Genomic DNA, 17,536 nt, shown 5'->3' with positions numbered 1-17,536 from the left:
TTCCAGATTCAGAAGTCAGATGTGATCTTTCCCACTTTGGATACCCCTTCATAACTCAAACTTATGGCCTTTTTACACTCTGTCTTGCCCTATAATTATTTGTTTGGGTGATTTTTCCCCTCTGGGAACCATTTGAAGGCAAACAACTATACCTCATTTCCTCATCTATGTTTTCTCCACAAGTATCATAAAGTATCACTTAAATGAATGAATAAGCCAAACAGTAGCTTCTAAGCTTCTTGGCAAACAGCCTCTAAGTAGGTACACTTTGGCTCATGTCTCTATGTATTTAATTGAAATTTTTATTACAGTTTCTGATCACAACCAGAACACACCAAAGTGATTCACAGAAAAGCTAAGATATGCATCTCTTTCTTTAGTGTTAAGCTCATTATCTTATCTATTTCTACTATACATCCAATTTCAAGTATAAAATCATACCAACTAATTCCGTGATTCAATGCCAAACTATATGGAATCAAAAAAGGAAACATTTGTCCTGTCTTCCTTGATGCTGTATTCACCTAGGTATCATCATTCTATTCTTTGAAGTCCAATGAACTTTGATTTATTGTGTTGATCTTAAAGCATTAATCCCATTTCATTTACTTATCTGTATGTCCATTGGAATGATGTTCCTCTTGCTTTCCTCTGTTATAGGAATTCTACTTATTCTTCAGGGGGAGATAGGTGGCAGAGTGGATAAAATGCTGAGCTTGAAGTCAGGAAGACTCATTTTCTAAAGTTCAAGTCTCAGACACTTATGAGCTCTGTGACTCTGGGTACATCACTTAGTTTGCCTCAGTTTCCTCATCCGTAAAATGAGCTGGAGAAGGAAATGGCAATATTTTTGCCAAGAAAACTGCCAAATGGGATCATGAAGAGCTGGACATGATTGTTTTTTTTCTGTATTAATTTAATTTTTTAAAATAATTTTTTATTGATAGAACCCATGCCAGGGTAATTTTTTACAGTATTATTCCTTGCATTCACTTCTGTTCCGATTTTTCCCTTCCCTCCCTCCACCCCCTCCTGCCTCCTGGCAAGCAGTCCTTTACATGTTGAATGAATAACAATTCATTCTTCAAGGCCATTCTGTACATATGTATGCATGTCTCCACTAAAGTTGGTATAGGTGGTGGTGGCAGATGGGAAGGGAACCAGTTAGTACAACTTAGTTGATGTAATCACAGAAGGTAAGGGGCAGATAACAGAGAGATGATGTGCTAAAGTGTTACATGCAGTGTAAAAATGTATCTACCCTCTGTTATCTCTATGAAGTATGAATGTTTCCTTAATAGGATTAGGGAGATTGTGGCCATATGTCTCTTGTGGTCCTTAAAAGAGAGTACTGAATCACCCTAAACAGGCAGCAGTATTTTGAAATGTAGCCCATTAGTCTCTACCAGAAGAAAACAAAGATGTAGGATGGAATTTCTCTCTCCTCCATCTGCATAAGTCATGGTGTCTTGCAGTAGAACTCCCTCAACACTCCAGCTCACTAAAATTGCCCCATTGCCTCACCAGAGTGAAAATTGCTCTGACTTTTCTGAGACTCTGCCAGTAAATCACAAGTTCTAAGAGGTGCTCCCCTGTTGCAAAGGCTTCAGACTTGGGCCTGATTATGAACTGCATGTAAGAATGTTGTCCAATGACCAGCCTAACTTTGGAGTGGTTCATTGCCATGTTGGCTGCAGGATACTTACATTTTCAGCCAAAACAACTCTAATGGAAACATCTACTTAAGACATAGAGTCCGTGCAGTTTGTTTCAATGGGGAGATGACATACCCACTGGCAGCATAACACAGATCCTTGAAGCATTGACACATTCATGTCTTATTCTCCTTAGTTAAGTGTGAGCTCCTATAGGGCTAGATTGGTAACTTATTTGTCTCTGTTTCTCTTACACTGTCTAGATGGTGTAAGAATGGCAAATGTTATGAAATGCAAATAACAATTACAATTGGTGATCTTCATCCCAAGTTTTGTCCTATTCATGTAATATATAATCTCAAAGCTTGATAGCTAACCACCTCTTCTTTTTTGAAATTCTCTCTTTCCCATGGCTTTTATGACACTTTACTCTCTTGATTCTCTTCCTCTCTGATATCACTCCTGAACTATCTTTTTCTTTTTTTTTACCCTACCTGTGCTTAGCTCTCACTATACCCATATGATCACAAACCCTGTTCCTTTTTAACTCAAGAGATTCCATAATTCAAACGAATACTTTTTGTGTGTAAAACCTTTTGTCTAATACCAGCTTATGGACAATTAAGATGCTGAATCTGTCTTCAAAGATCCTACAATCTCCCTGCTGTCTCTTGATTTAGCCATCCTTGCTAAGGAGGATAAGACATGAATATGTCAATGCTTCAAGGATCTGTGTTATGTTGCCAGTGGATATGTCATCTCCCCACTGAAGCAAGTTGAATGAACTCTATGTCTTAAGTAGATGTTTCCATTAGAGTTGTTTTGGCTGAAAATGTAAGTATCTTGCAGCCAACATGGCAATGAACCACTCCGAATTTAGGCTGGTCCTTGGACAACATTCTTTTTTAAATTTATTTTTTAACCTCATGTATCATTTCACATAGAGTTTTTTAATTATTAAAGTTTTTATTTACAAAGCATAAGCATGGGTAATTTTCCCAGCATTGACTCTTGCTTTTGTTCCAAATTTTCCCCTCCTTCCCTCCCCTCCCTCCCCTAGCTGGCAGGTAGTCCAATACATGTTAAATATGTTGAAATACATGTTAGATCTTTGACAACATTCTTACATGCAGTTCATAATCTGTTGATCTTTCATATGTTAGAATGTGGTTCCTCTCTCTTCTCTGATAAGATAATCTTACATATAAAGTTTCAACTAATATTCCTCCACTTTCAATAATCTTCTCTCATAAAAGAAAACTTAGTCCTTCTTTTAGTTCTTTTAATATCTTGAGCAGATTAATGTACTGCTCAGGTTTTCTATTATTACTCATTGTCAATATATGACCAACCCCTTTTCTAGTCTATATATCCTTGATGTCTTTAATATGCATGAGAGATCATTAGTAATAATGATTTAGCCTACTTAAACCACCACATAGTTTTGCATTGTTATTGTAATTTTGATCCTTTTGAGATTGTGATATTCTATGATGTGTAACCATAGAGCATCACCAGAAAAAATTGTATTCAAGAACTTCAGTATCAAACAATTGGGATTATTGAAAACAATATACAGTTTTTTACACATTTAAGAAATGATCCTTTCCTATTTAATTCTGGTTCTGCCTCATTGGCTATTTACATGTGTGCATATATTTTGTGTGTGCATGTGTATTTTTTTTTGTTGCTCATATAGATTTTGTATATCTATGTGATTCTAGAAGTGGCTTGAAGTGAGGCAAGAATAGTATCTCTTTCCACCCACTTTACCCTTAAAGGGAAACTTTGATTTCTCCCAAAATTGGAGATAGGAGATTGAAGCCAAAGATTGGCTATTCTTCTCTCTTCACAGAAAGTGATTATCAGTCTAGAATTATATCTTTCTGTTCCCTTAAATATTGTTAGTCTAGGGGTCATTTTAGAATCAATTAATCTTCTATCACTATTTATTCATGAGAAAAGAGGGCCTAAGCTTTATATTCAAGACTTGATCCTCTTCCCATCAATTGTTTTTTTTTCACAATAAAGATAGGCAAATAGAAAGCAAACATGTTTGTTCAATCAGAGAAAGCATACATAAAAGAATATATACTAAACAATACAGAGTGAAGGAACTTTCTTATTAAGAGTAAAATTAATTAAGAGTAAAATTATTAAGAGTAAAATTTGACTCAATCAAGAAAGAGTGCTGTATCTCACCCAGTGAGGAAATTCTCTAAAGAGTAACAAGCTGGGGATGGGGACATGATGGCTGTGAGCTCCTCTCATGTCAACAGCTTTCTAGAGTTTTTCTCTCTCTTCAGTAATCTGAAGAAAGATTTCAGTTTTTTATCTTTCCTCTTGAAGCTGGAAGTTAGAGGGACTCAGAAAGATCTCTTCTCTTTAGCTCTCACTGGTTCCACTGGCCTCTCATATAGCCATGAGGAATTGAGTAATCATTCTCCACTAATGAAGAAAGGGGCCCAAACAATTTTTCCCTTCGAGCCAAGAATTACATATATGTATATATTTATTTCTGTATGTTTGTGTATATATCATATATGCATATATTACATATATAGACTCGTGCTCATACTTCCAATTCTCACCTTCTCTCTCCACTTCTACAATGGTAAGATGATTTCCAACTTTGACTTATTTTTCCCTAAGAACTCCAAGGGTAGCTCCAAGGACTTGGTTGTCTAGTTTTATAGCTCACAAGTTCCTTTTTAGTGTAGTCTTCTCTCTCAATATCTTTATCAGTTAATATTTTCCCAATAACATCTAATATATGATTATTACTCTAATATAATTTTGACCAATTGATCTCTCTTCTTATCAGCAATCAATTATTAATATCCATTAGCTTTTACAAAGGTAAGAAGATAAAGTAATATCTCAATGCTATGAAGCTAAGAGCCCAGTCTCTGCTACTATTTTGAATTCTGAGGAGGATGGAATCAAACAAGATACTGTCTATTAACATCTCTCCTCCTCTCCTCTCTCTCCCCTTTCTCTCTTCTTTCCCCCTCCCCCCCAGCAAGTGTACTTATGACTGAATCCTAGCCAGTTCCTCCCTTTCTTGCAGGGAACAATGTCTCTGCTACTGGTTTGGGCCAAGTAGGTTACTCCTCAGACCTGTTTCCTCACCAGCCCCAGCTGCTATGAATGTTGGTAGACTTTGCTATTGATTCCAGCTGCTGGATTCCTGGTGGTTCTTTTGACCTTTTGAAACTCATAAGATCATAGTTTTCAAAGCACATGATAGGTTTGGTAGGGAAATAATGCATCCAGTGTCAGTGCCTCCTATCTCTTTCACCACTGGAGGGTTGCAGTTTTGAATCTTCCTATTGTAAGAATTGAAGCAGGAGTGGGGAGGAAGAGAAAGGAGAGAGAGATGGGGAGGGAGAAGCTAAAGGAGATGTGAGAGAGGCAGGGTGGGAGAGTGAAGGAGGGAAGAGAGATTTTGTCCTTTGGAGACTTTTATATAAAAGTTCAAGTTCAGCTACCAATTAAAAAGTTTTTTAGCCCCATGCAATAAACTAACAGGAAATAGTCAAATACTACCTGTGAATGCTCTGAATCAATGAGGATTCTTCTATCACATCATGCATTTCATGAAGCAGTCTCACCAGGAATCCCCATGGTTTGATTCTAAGCAGAATATGATTGTATAGAGGTGAAGAGGGAGATAGTCAAGAGATGAAAGATAAAGAGAGAGAATGAGATCAAAGGAGGAGAACCAAGAGATTGAAAGAGGGAAAGGAAGAGGATGAGGGAAAGAGAGCTATAGGCTTCCTTTAGTCACGTGTTAGAGTGTGATAAAAATGCATTTTAGGTCCATTTTACTTTTCCACTATGAATGGTTACACTCATTCTCATTACTATGGATTTTTACTAAGGAGGCTTTGTAGTATTCTAGAATTCAGTGCAGTTAGTATGATATAATTTGTGATTGGGAATATATGGAGAATGTAGCCATTAAAGAGAATCCTGTCCGAACTCTTCATAGGACATCTGCTGTGACGCTGAAGAATACTTAGGTGAGCATATGTCTACCTGTTTTATAATCTGGCTTGATGCCAAAATCTCAGAATCACTGAACCACACAGTATCTAAGTGACACAGTGGATAGAACACTGGACCTAGGATCAGGAAAGCCCGAGTTAAAATTTGACTTGAGACATTTACTATCCTGTGTGACCCTGGATGAGTCACTTAAAGTACTGTTTGTTTCAGTTTTCTCAGCTACAAAATGAGGATAATAATGGTACCTTCCTCACAGGGTTGTTGTGAAAATCAAATGAGATAATATTGGTAAAATACTTACCACAGTGCGTGATATGCAGTAGGCGGTTAAAAATGCTTATTCCATCCACCCTCATAGGAACTAGCATAATTTTAACATATGTGGTAGCATCATCTTATCTGAGAAGAGCCCATAGAGCTTCATTTTATTCTATTCAGTCAAATGCTTTTTGAAAATCAATGAACAATGGATGTCACAGTCTGTGTGACTGTAATTTTGTAGAAAATAATCTCCAAAAGACTGTGTGTTTGTTCTTTTGTGTCCATTGAGGATACCCTCTTTGGTACTCTGACCCCTTACACATTTAGTGGATGTGTTTTGAACCTAATTGTTGAATATGACTTGATTTTGCATCCTTTCCCCATCTTGGACACGCATGCCCCAGTTGATCAGTGTCTTTCCAGATGGGTCTGGCTAGTGTAGAAAACAGCAGAAATATCACTTTCCTCATTTCTAACTGTTAATGGAGACTGAGATAGAACTAGCTTTTTGGCTGCTGTTACCTTCCACCTCCATCCTCACTACCTTGACTGAAAATATCAGAAAGATTTTTCTTTTCAGTAAATGTATTCTCTTTGGAGGGTGAGGGTGGGGGGAGGAATTACATTCCCTGAAGTCTTGGCTAAATGGTATTGAATATCCAAACCAAATGAATATTAAAATTCACAGCTCTCAGCCAACAACTCCTTGCTCACAATGTGTGTTTGTGTGTCTCTATCCACTTGTATAGGCTTTTCCAATGGAATCAATGCGGCATATTATAAACCAAAAGTATCTTCTAGTCCCAACTGTCATTACTTATTTATAATCATGAGGCATCTGAGTAAAGGCCCTGGATCTTCATGAAGGAAAGGTTGGTCTCATTCTTTCTGGAGTAGAAAAGCTGGATAATTGCATTTAAAGTCATCTCTTCCTTTGAAAAAATATTGCTCTCACATTCTCCTCACACAGAAGCTCTTTGTAATCCTACAGGGTTTGAGCAAATTCAGAAACATTCAATTTCATTTTGCAAATGGAAACCATGACAACAATTTAGAACTAATTTTCCTGGACTTTCTTATCCTGGGCAAACCTCACTAAGGTGTCTGAGTAGATTTTTTTTTTTTTAACAGTACAACTTCTAATTTTCAGTTCAGATTTTTTGTGCATAGACTCACATGTCTTCCTGCCTTAGGAAAAGATTATAGTCTTCTGTAGCCCTAGACTCTGGCCTGATAGACCTTTCCTTTCTTTGTTCATTTGGAATAATTCAGTGGTATCTGCTTTATGTCCAACCCTAAGTTGGGTGCTCAGAAAGAGACAAAAAACACAGCTTTGAAAATTTACAGATACTAGAGGTGATCTAATCAGGTAGAACCCCTGGATTTGCCACACACATACACCAAAAAAGGAAGCAAAGGACGAAGGAAGGAAAGAAGAAAGGAAGGAAGGAAGAAAAGAAGAAGGGCAAGAGAGAGAAAGAGAGAGAGAGAGAGAGAGAGAAAGGAAGAAAGAAAGAAGGAAGGAAGGAATGGGAAGAAGGAAGGAAGAAGGAAGAAGGAAGGAAGGAAGGAAGGAAGGAAGGAAGGAAGGAAGGAAGGAAGGAAGGAAGGAACGGAAGGAGGGAAGGAGGAATGGGAGGAAGGGAGGGATAGGAGGGATTGGAGGGGGAAAGGAAAGAAGGAATCAGGTGATAAATGAAGTAAAATAATGACTAATACAAAATCATACAAAAAATTAGTGGTGGAGCTGAGAAAAGAACATTTATCTCTGGCCTGCTTGTCTTATTTGTCTGCTACTTCATATTGTGATAACTGTAGGTCTCAGTTCCTGATCTCATGGAATTCACAGACTTGTTTAGAGGCTAGGACAAGTATATAGATAACTCCTATACAGAAGAAGGTACTCAGTGCCATAAGAAGTAGAGCAACAAGCTTCTGAGAAAGGAAAGACCTCTTCTATTTGGGGAACAGAAATGAGGGAAGTCTTCCTAAAGGAGGTAGCTTTGAACTGTCTTAGAAGATAATAAGCAGAAATAAGGAAGAAGACATTCGGGACCATAGTAGAAGAGGGTGAACAAAGAATCTGAGTAAGAAAAATATAGATATATTTGGGGGATAGAGAGGTGTCCAGGGAGGCAAGAACATGAGCTCTATGAAAAGGAACACTGTGTACTTGGAATCAGCAAGCCTGACTTGGAGTCCTGACTCTGTCACTTAGCATGGGATCTTTGGCAAATCCTTTAATTTCTGATTGCTGATAAATTGAACTTAATATTTGTACCAATCATTTCTCTGGATTATTATAAGAACCATGTTTTATAATGTGCTACAAAAATATGAGTTCTTATTACTGGGAAAAAAGTCAAGGCACCAAGAAGGAGGGGAGCTATCCTCAGAAGTCAAAAAACCCAGACTCTGGGCAAGTCATTTATCTTCTCAATAAGTAAATTAAGCTTCTCACTCATAGAGATGGTATTGATATAGGTCTGTATTAACATAAAAAGATCCGCACCAGCTACTTCCAATATTAGTGGAATTACAGCTCCAGTGTGTATGTGGAGAGGGAAGCAGGGAGTGGAGTTTGAAAGAGTAAGTTGACATTAGACTGAGTAAGGGCTTTGACTGCCAGCTTAAGGGTTTTGTACCTTAGTATCAGAAATACTCATCAAAAATTCTTTTGTTATTGTTATTGTTGTTTTTCCCAGTAGAAGGATTTTGAGTCAGAGTGATACATAAATTGTAATGTGGGATGAAGGATGAATTGGAGGGAGAGAGTAAAAATTGGGTGACTGGTTAGGAATATTCCCCTGAAAGATGATGAAGACCTGGACTAAGTTGGTAGTTGTGGGGATGAAAAGGAGGGGGTGACTTATTTTGGAGGCAAAATTGCCAGGACTTAGTGACTAATTAGATATTCCTCAGTGCCTCACATAGACATTTCCTCAGCCTAACCCCATTTGGCTGGGTCTGGGCACTTTTCAGAGAAGTGAGTCCAGTGTTAACCAGAGTCCCTTGGAAGTACCTTCAATTCTCTGAGCTGTCTAATATAGAATAGAACATTGGGGCTGGAAGAGATTTTAGCAATGATTTAGTCCAACCCCCTATCCCTTGAATAAACTAAGGTGGTGACTTGACCAAGGTCACTTAGAGAATTAATGACAGATAACTCAGACCCATTATTCTCAGTTTAACACATTTGAACATGACCTGAGGATTCAAGCATTGCTAATGAGAAAAACATTTTCACTCTAGCATTTCTTCAGCCAAGCAAGTGATTTCAGCAACTTAGGAGTAAGTTATTCAGTTTCCTACATTAATTCCAATGCTCTGTCTTTTTGCTTCCAGACTTTTTATTTCACCCCTGCCTTCCTTTGCCCTTGTGATTCAGAAGCATAGAATTTTAAAGTTGGGAAAGATCTCAGCAGTCACTTAGTCCAAACCAAACCAAAAATAATTCCTATTCAAGCATATCGGACAATGGGGTATTGAACTCCAATTAGGAAACCTCTAATGAGGAGAAATGTAGTTAGGTTGTTATGGCATGTTTCAAATTCTCATTGTATATTTCCATTGGGCTGAAATTAATTATTATATTTTACATAACTATAACTTTCTAATTATGCTAATTCAACTACGTCTATCTAATCAAGGAATTAATTACTAGCACTACTAGCTACCTAGCTATATTAATGCAAGAGAGGAATCTTACCATATTGAAGTTCAAAGGGAAATAGATTTTAGGAGTCTTGGAACTCAGGGAATAGTCTTGATAAAGTGAAGAAATTGGGTTGTTTGGTAAGAGGGGATAGCAAGAAGGAGAGGAGACAAAGGTTTTCCCACTGGGGAGGAAGGAATTAAATTTGTCATTTTACTCTGTTCAGAGACCTCACAACAAAACCTATCACTTTCTCTGATTTATTTCAGAACTCTCAGCCCTAGGGGGAAAAAGATACCCTTTTTTGTTTGCTTTTGATTAAGGTCAACAATTTGCTTCTGATTAGGATTAATAATACAAAGTCTCAGAGAATAACCTTCCTAAAGAAAAGGAACATGTTTAAGATGTGAACAAATCAATTAATTGATCAACAAGCATTTATTAAAAGCTTACTATACACCAGGCGCTGTGACTACCATGCTAATTTATCCAATTCATCGAGCATTTAAAACATTTTAATTTTCAGTTCCAAATTCTCTTCCTACCTCCATCCCTTCCCCTACCTATTTATACATATGAAATTATACAAAACACATTTCCATATTAGCCATAAACAAGAATTTATTAAACATTTACTATGTACCAGCCAAAAAGCAATGTGGTACGGTGGATTAAAGGGCTGGCCTTCAAGTCAGGAATATCTGGATTCAAATCCTTCTTCTGAAATATAGGACAGAGGTAAGTCATTTAATCTCTCAGTGTCCTAAACAGCTAAGATTACAAACTACAGATACCCTGACAATATGCCTAAGTGGCAGAAATTTGCATACCAGTAATTCTTTATATGGGTTCAGAGAGATGGTATAATGGATAGAACATAGGGTTTGAAGTCAGAAAAATCTATGTTTAAATCCAGACTCAGATATTTAATAGCTATGTGACCCTGAGCAAGTCAGTTAATACCTATTTGCCTCAGTTCCTCACTGGAACTCAGTGGAACACATTGGAGAAGGAAATAGCAAATCATTTCAGTATCTTTGCCAAGAAAATCCCAGAGGCAAAAATCCATGGAGTCATGTAGAGTTGGATACAACTGAACGACTGAACAGCAAACCTAATGAATTAAAGTTTTCATACACTTTGTAAGGCACTTAGGATACACAAATAAAAATTAAACAATACCTGTCTTTTTATATTCTAATGAACTGGACACCATGTGCATATGTAAGTATATTCACAATATAGACAATTTAATTTAGAGTAGGGAGTGAACCAACAACTGGTGTCAGGGACAGCATTAAGAAAGGCTTCACAAGGTTGCTCTTTTTTTTTTTTAAATTAAAGCTTTTTATTTTCAAAATATATACATGGATAATTTTTGACATTCACCGCTACAAAACCCGGTGTTCTAAATGTTCTCCCTTTTTCCCCACCCCTCTCCCAGTCGGCAAGTGATCTAATGTGCAAACATGTTAAACATGTGCAATTCCTGTACTCATATTTCCACAAATACCATGCTGCACAAGAAAAATCAGATAAAAAAGGAAAAAGAAATCAAGAAAGAAAACAAAATGCAAGCAAACAACAACAAAAGTGAAAATACTATGTTGTGATTCCCATTCAGTCCCCACAGTCTTCTCTCTGGGTGCATATGGTTTTCTTCATCGCAAGAACATTGGAACTAGTCTGAATCAACAAAGTTGCTCTTAAGTCTTTTTTTTTTTAAATAGGTTTTTATTGACAAAATATATGCATGGTAATTTTTCAGTATTAACCCTTGCAAAAACTTCTGTTCCAACTTTTCCCCTCCTTCCCTCCACCCTCTCCCCTAGATGGCAAGTAGTCCCATACATGTTAAATATGTTAACATATATATTAAATACAATATATGTATACATATTTATACAGTTGTTTTATTACACAAGAAAAATTGGATTTAGAAAGAAGGTAAAAATAACCTGGGAAGAAAAACAAAAATGCAAGCAAACAATAACAGAAAGAGTGTAAATGCTATGTTGTGGACCACACTCATTTCCCAGTGTTGTTTCGCTGGGTGTAGCTGGTTCTGTTCATCATTGATCAATTGGAACTGATTTGGATCCTCACATTGTTGAAGAGAGCCACGTCCATCAGAATTGATCCTCATTTAGTATTTTTGTTAAAGTGTATAATGATCTCCTGGTTCTGCTCACTTTACTTAGCATCAGTTCATATAAATCTCTCCAAACCTCTCTGTATTCATCCTGCTTGTCAAAATAATATTCCATAACACTCATATGCCACAATTTACTCAGCCATTCTTCAATTAATGGGCATCGACTCAATTTCCAGTTTCTAGCCACTACAAAAAGGGCTGCCATAAACATTTTTTGCTCTTAAGTCTTGAAGGAAACCAGGCATTCCAAAGGGTGGAGGTGAGAAGGAAGGTATGAGAGATAACCAGTGCTATCGATAAAGAGAACATACAAGATTTTGTGTAATGTTTGGCTAAAACCTCAGTGTGTGTGTGTGTGTGTGTGTGTATGTGTGTACACATAAGCATACATATATATATACTTATTTACATGTACACATATGTGTGTGTGTGTGTATATATATATATATATATATATATATATATATATATATATATACACATACACACACATACACACACAGGTATATATGACATTCCCCTGATTTATCAGTCAAATAAACCTTTTGAAAAAGAAATGACACTAATTTGGCATAATTTGTCCTGAGTAAAGATGCCATGTGATCACAGTTTCCATTTTTAAGTATTTATAAATTATTTGTATAATTCCTGTAATGATGTAATTTTGCCATTATTGGTCTGTAGTTGTCATTCTTTGCACTCTTTCATTTTTCGGAAAATCTGGATAGCATTTGCCTTTCTATATCACCTGCAATACCACCTTTTTTTTTTTTTTCACAATCTTAACAATGTTCAGGATGGCTGTTCCAGGAATTCCATTTGCTTGTTCTTTCAGTAATCTAGATTGTGGGCTGTCAGGACTTGCTAACTTTAATGTACTGAGGATAGCTAGGTATCTTTATTACCTCTTACTTTTCTATGATTGCCATTTCCCCATCTTTCCCAGTTCAAAGAAGATTTTCCTTAGTTAAGAAGACAAGCAATAGAACCCCAATATATATGAATGCACATGTGCATATGCATTTATATATACTTATGTAGATGTATAGATACATATATGTACAACACATGTTTAGATATATACACTTTGTGCATACATACATTCTCCTGATTTATCGGTCTACTGGCCCTTTCTTATAGCTTCAAAGATGCAAAGTAAGAGTTGAGTAGTTCTAATTTGGGACAGCTAGATACTACAGTGAATAGAATTGCCTGACCTGGAATCAGGAGGACTCATCTTCTTGAATTTAAATCTATTCTTAGATACTTACTAGCTGGGAAACCTTGGGCAAGTACTTAACACTGTTTGCCTCAGCTTTCTCGTGCATCAAATGAACTGGAAAAGAAAATGGCAAATCACTCTAATATCTTTAGAAGAAAACCCCAAATGAGGTCACAAAAAATCAGACTCAACTAAAAATCAAACAATAGTTCTATCTTATCATACATCATTGTCATTCTCCCACTCAACCCAAGCAGTAGCACTAGCCTTTCCTCAATTTTTTCTTTGTCCTGCACATAACATTAAAAGTCTTTTGTGTTGTTTTTATCATTCATTATTGTTATTCATTTATCATATTCATTTTCACTGAATGATTCTTGCTTCTATCTTTTATATACATCTCTGAGTTAATCTTTGAACTCTTGGAGACATGTGAATCTCTTTAGATAATGCTCCCTTTTCTCCTCATGGAAATAATTTCCATTTGCATTTTTAGAATTTCTAGAAAGTCTTCCATTACTCTTGGTTTGACTTATCCTGTAAAGTCTTCAGATCTTAAATCCTCGAAAATCTACTTAACCTAAAATTGTGGTACACATCAGGTTATGCCCAGATTTCCCTCCTCTACTTTGTCATGAATTTGAAAACTGAGTGTTCGCTGGCTCCCAAAGTTACTGTCATTATTACTTCTATGATTATTTCCCTCTTTGTTAGTCAGAATCAGGTCTAGAATATTAAATTCCCTTGTTACTACCTCCATCTGTTAAAGAATAAAATTACCATTATAGGAATTCATCAGTTATAATGTTTTGATTTTTGGAGTTTTTTTGGCAGAAGAAATCTATCAGCTGTCCAAATAGTTTAAATCCCCATCACCATGATATTAGGTCTTAGTGCCAGATTTGCAATTTGTTTCCTACACTCCTAAATTTAGTTTCTTTAGTCCACATGGTTTGTAGTGCAGTTTCATAAAGACATTGCTTCTGTTTCTCCTTCCATTGATGCTTATCCAAATACTTTCCAGAATGATTTCCTCACTAAATATATTTTCTTACTACCTAGTATTACTTCTATCAAAGGGGAATAACTAAATTAATTATGGCAAATAAATGTAGTAGAATATTACTGTTATAAAAATAATGAATAGGAAAAATATGGAGATGCATAAGATGACATGTGAAGTATTAAAAAGTGAGATAAGCAGAACCAGGAAAACAATTGATACAGTTAGAACAACAAGAACATGTAACATGTATGCACTGGGCTTTTCTTCCAAAGGCCAAACTTGTGACATCTTTTCCTTAGAGTATTAAGGTACTCTAAAGGGTTTTTGGCATGTTTTTTCTCTATTGCCATTGAGCCCACACAAATTGTCTTCTTTCTAATGATTAGAGATTTATGACCAACAGCCCAGACCCATTTAATCACTTAGCATGAGGTAGCATTTACAAAGGTATATTTATTTCAAAGGCATAGTAAGACCAAATATAAAAAAAACTTTCCTCAATATTCCTGGGACTCACTTTCCTCTACACCAACTTAATCTTTGGGGATGGTATCACCAAGTTCGGTCCTGTCCAGTTGTGTCAAGACTGCCATATGAGTCTTATCACTGGAATAGAGCCCAGAAAGTCATTTCTAAAGCTCCTTATTAATTGGCTCATCAGTGCTGGATTGCCTGCAATGCCAGATCTGGATTCTAACTCCCAGATTCCTTTGCCTTGCCCTCTCATCCAAGTCCTTATAATAGAATTTAGTGAAATGACCATGAACTGGGGATAGTGGTAATTGTGGTGATTGTTGTTGTTGTTGGTGGTGGTGGTGGTAGTAGTGGTAGAGATAAAGCCCTGAAGTCATTTCCTTTATCTATAATTTTTCACTAGATGATATGAAGGAGTTACTGAGTACCCTCAGAAGCAAATAGGACAGAAGCAGTAACTGAGCTGAAAAGACTTGTTGAAGATATTGGCAGTTCTGATTCCACAGTCAATCAAAAAAAGCTCCTCTCAACCATATGGTTAGCCAGGAAAAAACCCAGAAGTCGCTCTGTAGCATCCTTTACATGAGCAATTACATCAGCTGAGCAAGCTGATGGGGTCTGTATATGTGCCAGATACCCATTACAAATGTAAATGGAAAGAATAACAACAATCAAGATAGAAAACTATGTGATTATAATAACCAATCCAAACCTAGGAGAAGCAATAAAAGAATACATATCCCTACCTTCTCTGCAGAGACAGGAGAATATACTGACAGATTTGATTGATATGTTGGTTAGTTTTGCTGAACTGTTTTTTCCCTCTTTATTTTTGATTTTTTTTTTTTTGGTTGTCAAAAAGATTTTTGTTTGTTTTTATGGTTCTGGAGTAGCAGGAGGAAGAGGGATATATTAAAAATGAAAGCAATATAAAAAGCTAGTAATGATTTTTTAAATAACTTTTTATTGATAGAACTCATGCCAGGGTAATTTTTTACAGCATTATCCCTTGCATTCACTTCTGTTCCGATTTTTCCCCTTCCTCCTTCCACCCCCTCCCCCAGATGGCAAGCAGTCCTTTACATGTTGAATAGGTTAGTAATGATTTTTAACAACAAATAAATATTCAGGGCTGCTCCACAGTTATACAACAACAGTGCCCAAATTTAGATGGGTATCACTTCCTTCTCAAATCAGCAGCCACAAACAATTTATCTCCTGGCATTCAACTGTGCAAACAGCCAAATCTTGGAAGTAATTATTCTTCTGTTTCCCATTATAGGCACAATAAAGGTGAAGGTAGGGAAATTCAAAAGACATGATTTGTGGGCCTTTCTGTAGGTAGGATGAGTTACCTCCCTCTACCCTCCTGCCCATTCTGCCTTGTCCCCTTGCTGTGTTAGTCTCATGGTATTTTCCCAGATTCACAACTTTTCAGCCTCTAGCCACTTGACCTAGGCACAAGAGATCTTAGTTACAATTCTGTCTTTTTCCATCTTTTGTATGATTTGGGCTGGGCTTCTTTCTGATCCACTTTAACATCCGCTCTGTATACCTTTAAGAATATTCTTCCTTCCTTTCTCCTCTGCTCTATTTGAATTTATTTCAGAAAATTATATATATATATATATATACATATATATATATACATATATATGTATATATATATATATATATATATATATATATATTTATCTTTTCTTCTATACAATGACTTGGGCTCCACCTATAGTGGTATGGTATCTCTCTCAAGGCTACTAGCATGGTGTCTGCTATATCTGCCACATCTTTTTAATATATCCTATGATAATAATGCTAAGTGCCATGCCTTCCCCTACTGCTGGGGAAAGGGAAGCAACTTGAGGAATTGAGAGTTGTCAATTGTACTATGAGGTATACAGCTACAGGTTGATCCATTCATCTTCTGGAATTGTCTTAGATCATGGAATCAATCAGAGTAACTAAGTCTTTTACAATGGGTCATCATCACAATATTGTGTTACTGTGCACAATGATCTCCTGGTTCTTCTCACATCACTTTGCACCTGTTCATGTAGGTCTTATATTGTTTGTTTGTTTTTGAAACTATCTTCCCCTTCTCACTTAATACAGAACAGTAATATTTTATCACAAGAATATGCCACTTGTTCAGCCATTCCCCAATTAATGATCATCCCCCTGATTTTGGATTCTTTGCCACCCCTAAATATTTTTGTACAAATAGATCCTTTTCCTGTTTATTTGATCTCTTTGGGGAATATACACAATAGTGGTATTGCTTGATGAAAGGGTATGACATAGTTACAAATTGTTCTCCAGAATGTTTGGACCTATTCCTAACTGTACCAATAATTCATTAGTATATTTATTTTCTCTTATTCCCTATAGCATTTGTCATTTCTGTTTAGTGTAAGGTAGTACTCCTCAGAGTTGTTTTAATATGTATTTCCCTTAAAAATAGTGATTTAGAGCATTTTTCATATGACTATAGGTAGCTTTAATTTTTTTTTCTGAAAACTGCCTTTTCACATCTTTTGATCATTTATCAATTGGGGAATGATTTGTATTCTTATAAATTTGACTTAATTCTCTATAATTTGGGAAAAGAGGTCTTTATCAGAGAAACTAGCTATAAATTTTTTTGATATTGCATCCTTATCTATGATTACCTTTTACCAAAATGTAGTTTCCCTAATTATCTCTTTTATGTTTTCTTTTTCTTTTTCTTTTTCTTTTTCTTTTTCTGAGATAATGATTACTATCCTTGCCTTTTGTCCTTCAGCTGAAGCATAAAAGACTCTTTTTCAGCCTTTTATTTGAACTTTTTTCCCATTTCAATCATGTCTCTTGTAAACAACATATTGTTGGATTCCAGTTTCTAATCCATTTTGCTATCTCCTTTCATTTCATGAGTGTGCTCCTCCCATTTACATTCATAATTGTGATTATTAAAAGTATATTTCTCTCCATCTTGTTTTTTCCTGTTTATCCTTCTCTCTCTCTCTTCTATCCCATCTCTCCTCTAATGTCTGGTTTTACTTCTGATTTTATTGCCTCTCTCAATCTGCCTTCCTTTTATCATTCCCCAACCCTACCA

The sequence above is a fragment of the Antechinus flavipes genome, chromosome 2 (assembly GCF_016432865.1).
Source record: "Antechinus flavipes isolate AdamAnt ecotype Samford, QLD, Australia chromosome 2, AdamAnt_v2, whole genome shotgun sequence".
In the NCBI taxonomy this organism is placed as follows: domain Eukaryota; kingdom Metazoa; phylum Chordata; class Mammalia; order Dasyuromorphia; family Dasyuridae; genus Antechinus; species Antechinus flavipes.
Note: the sequence above shows the minus strand (reverse complement) of the source record.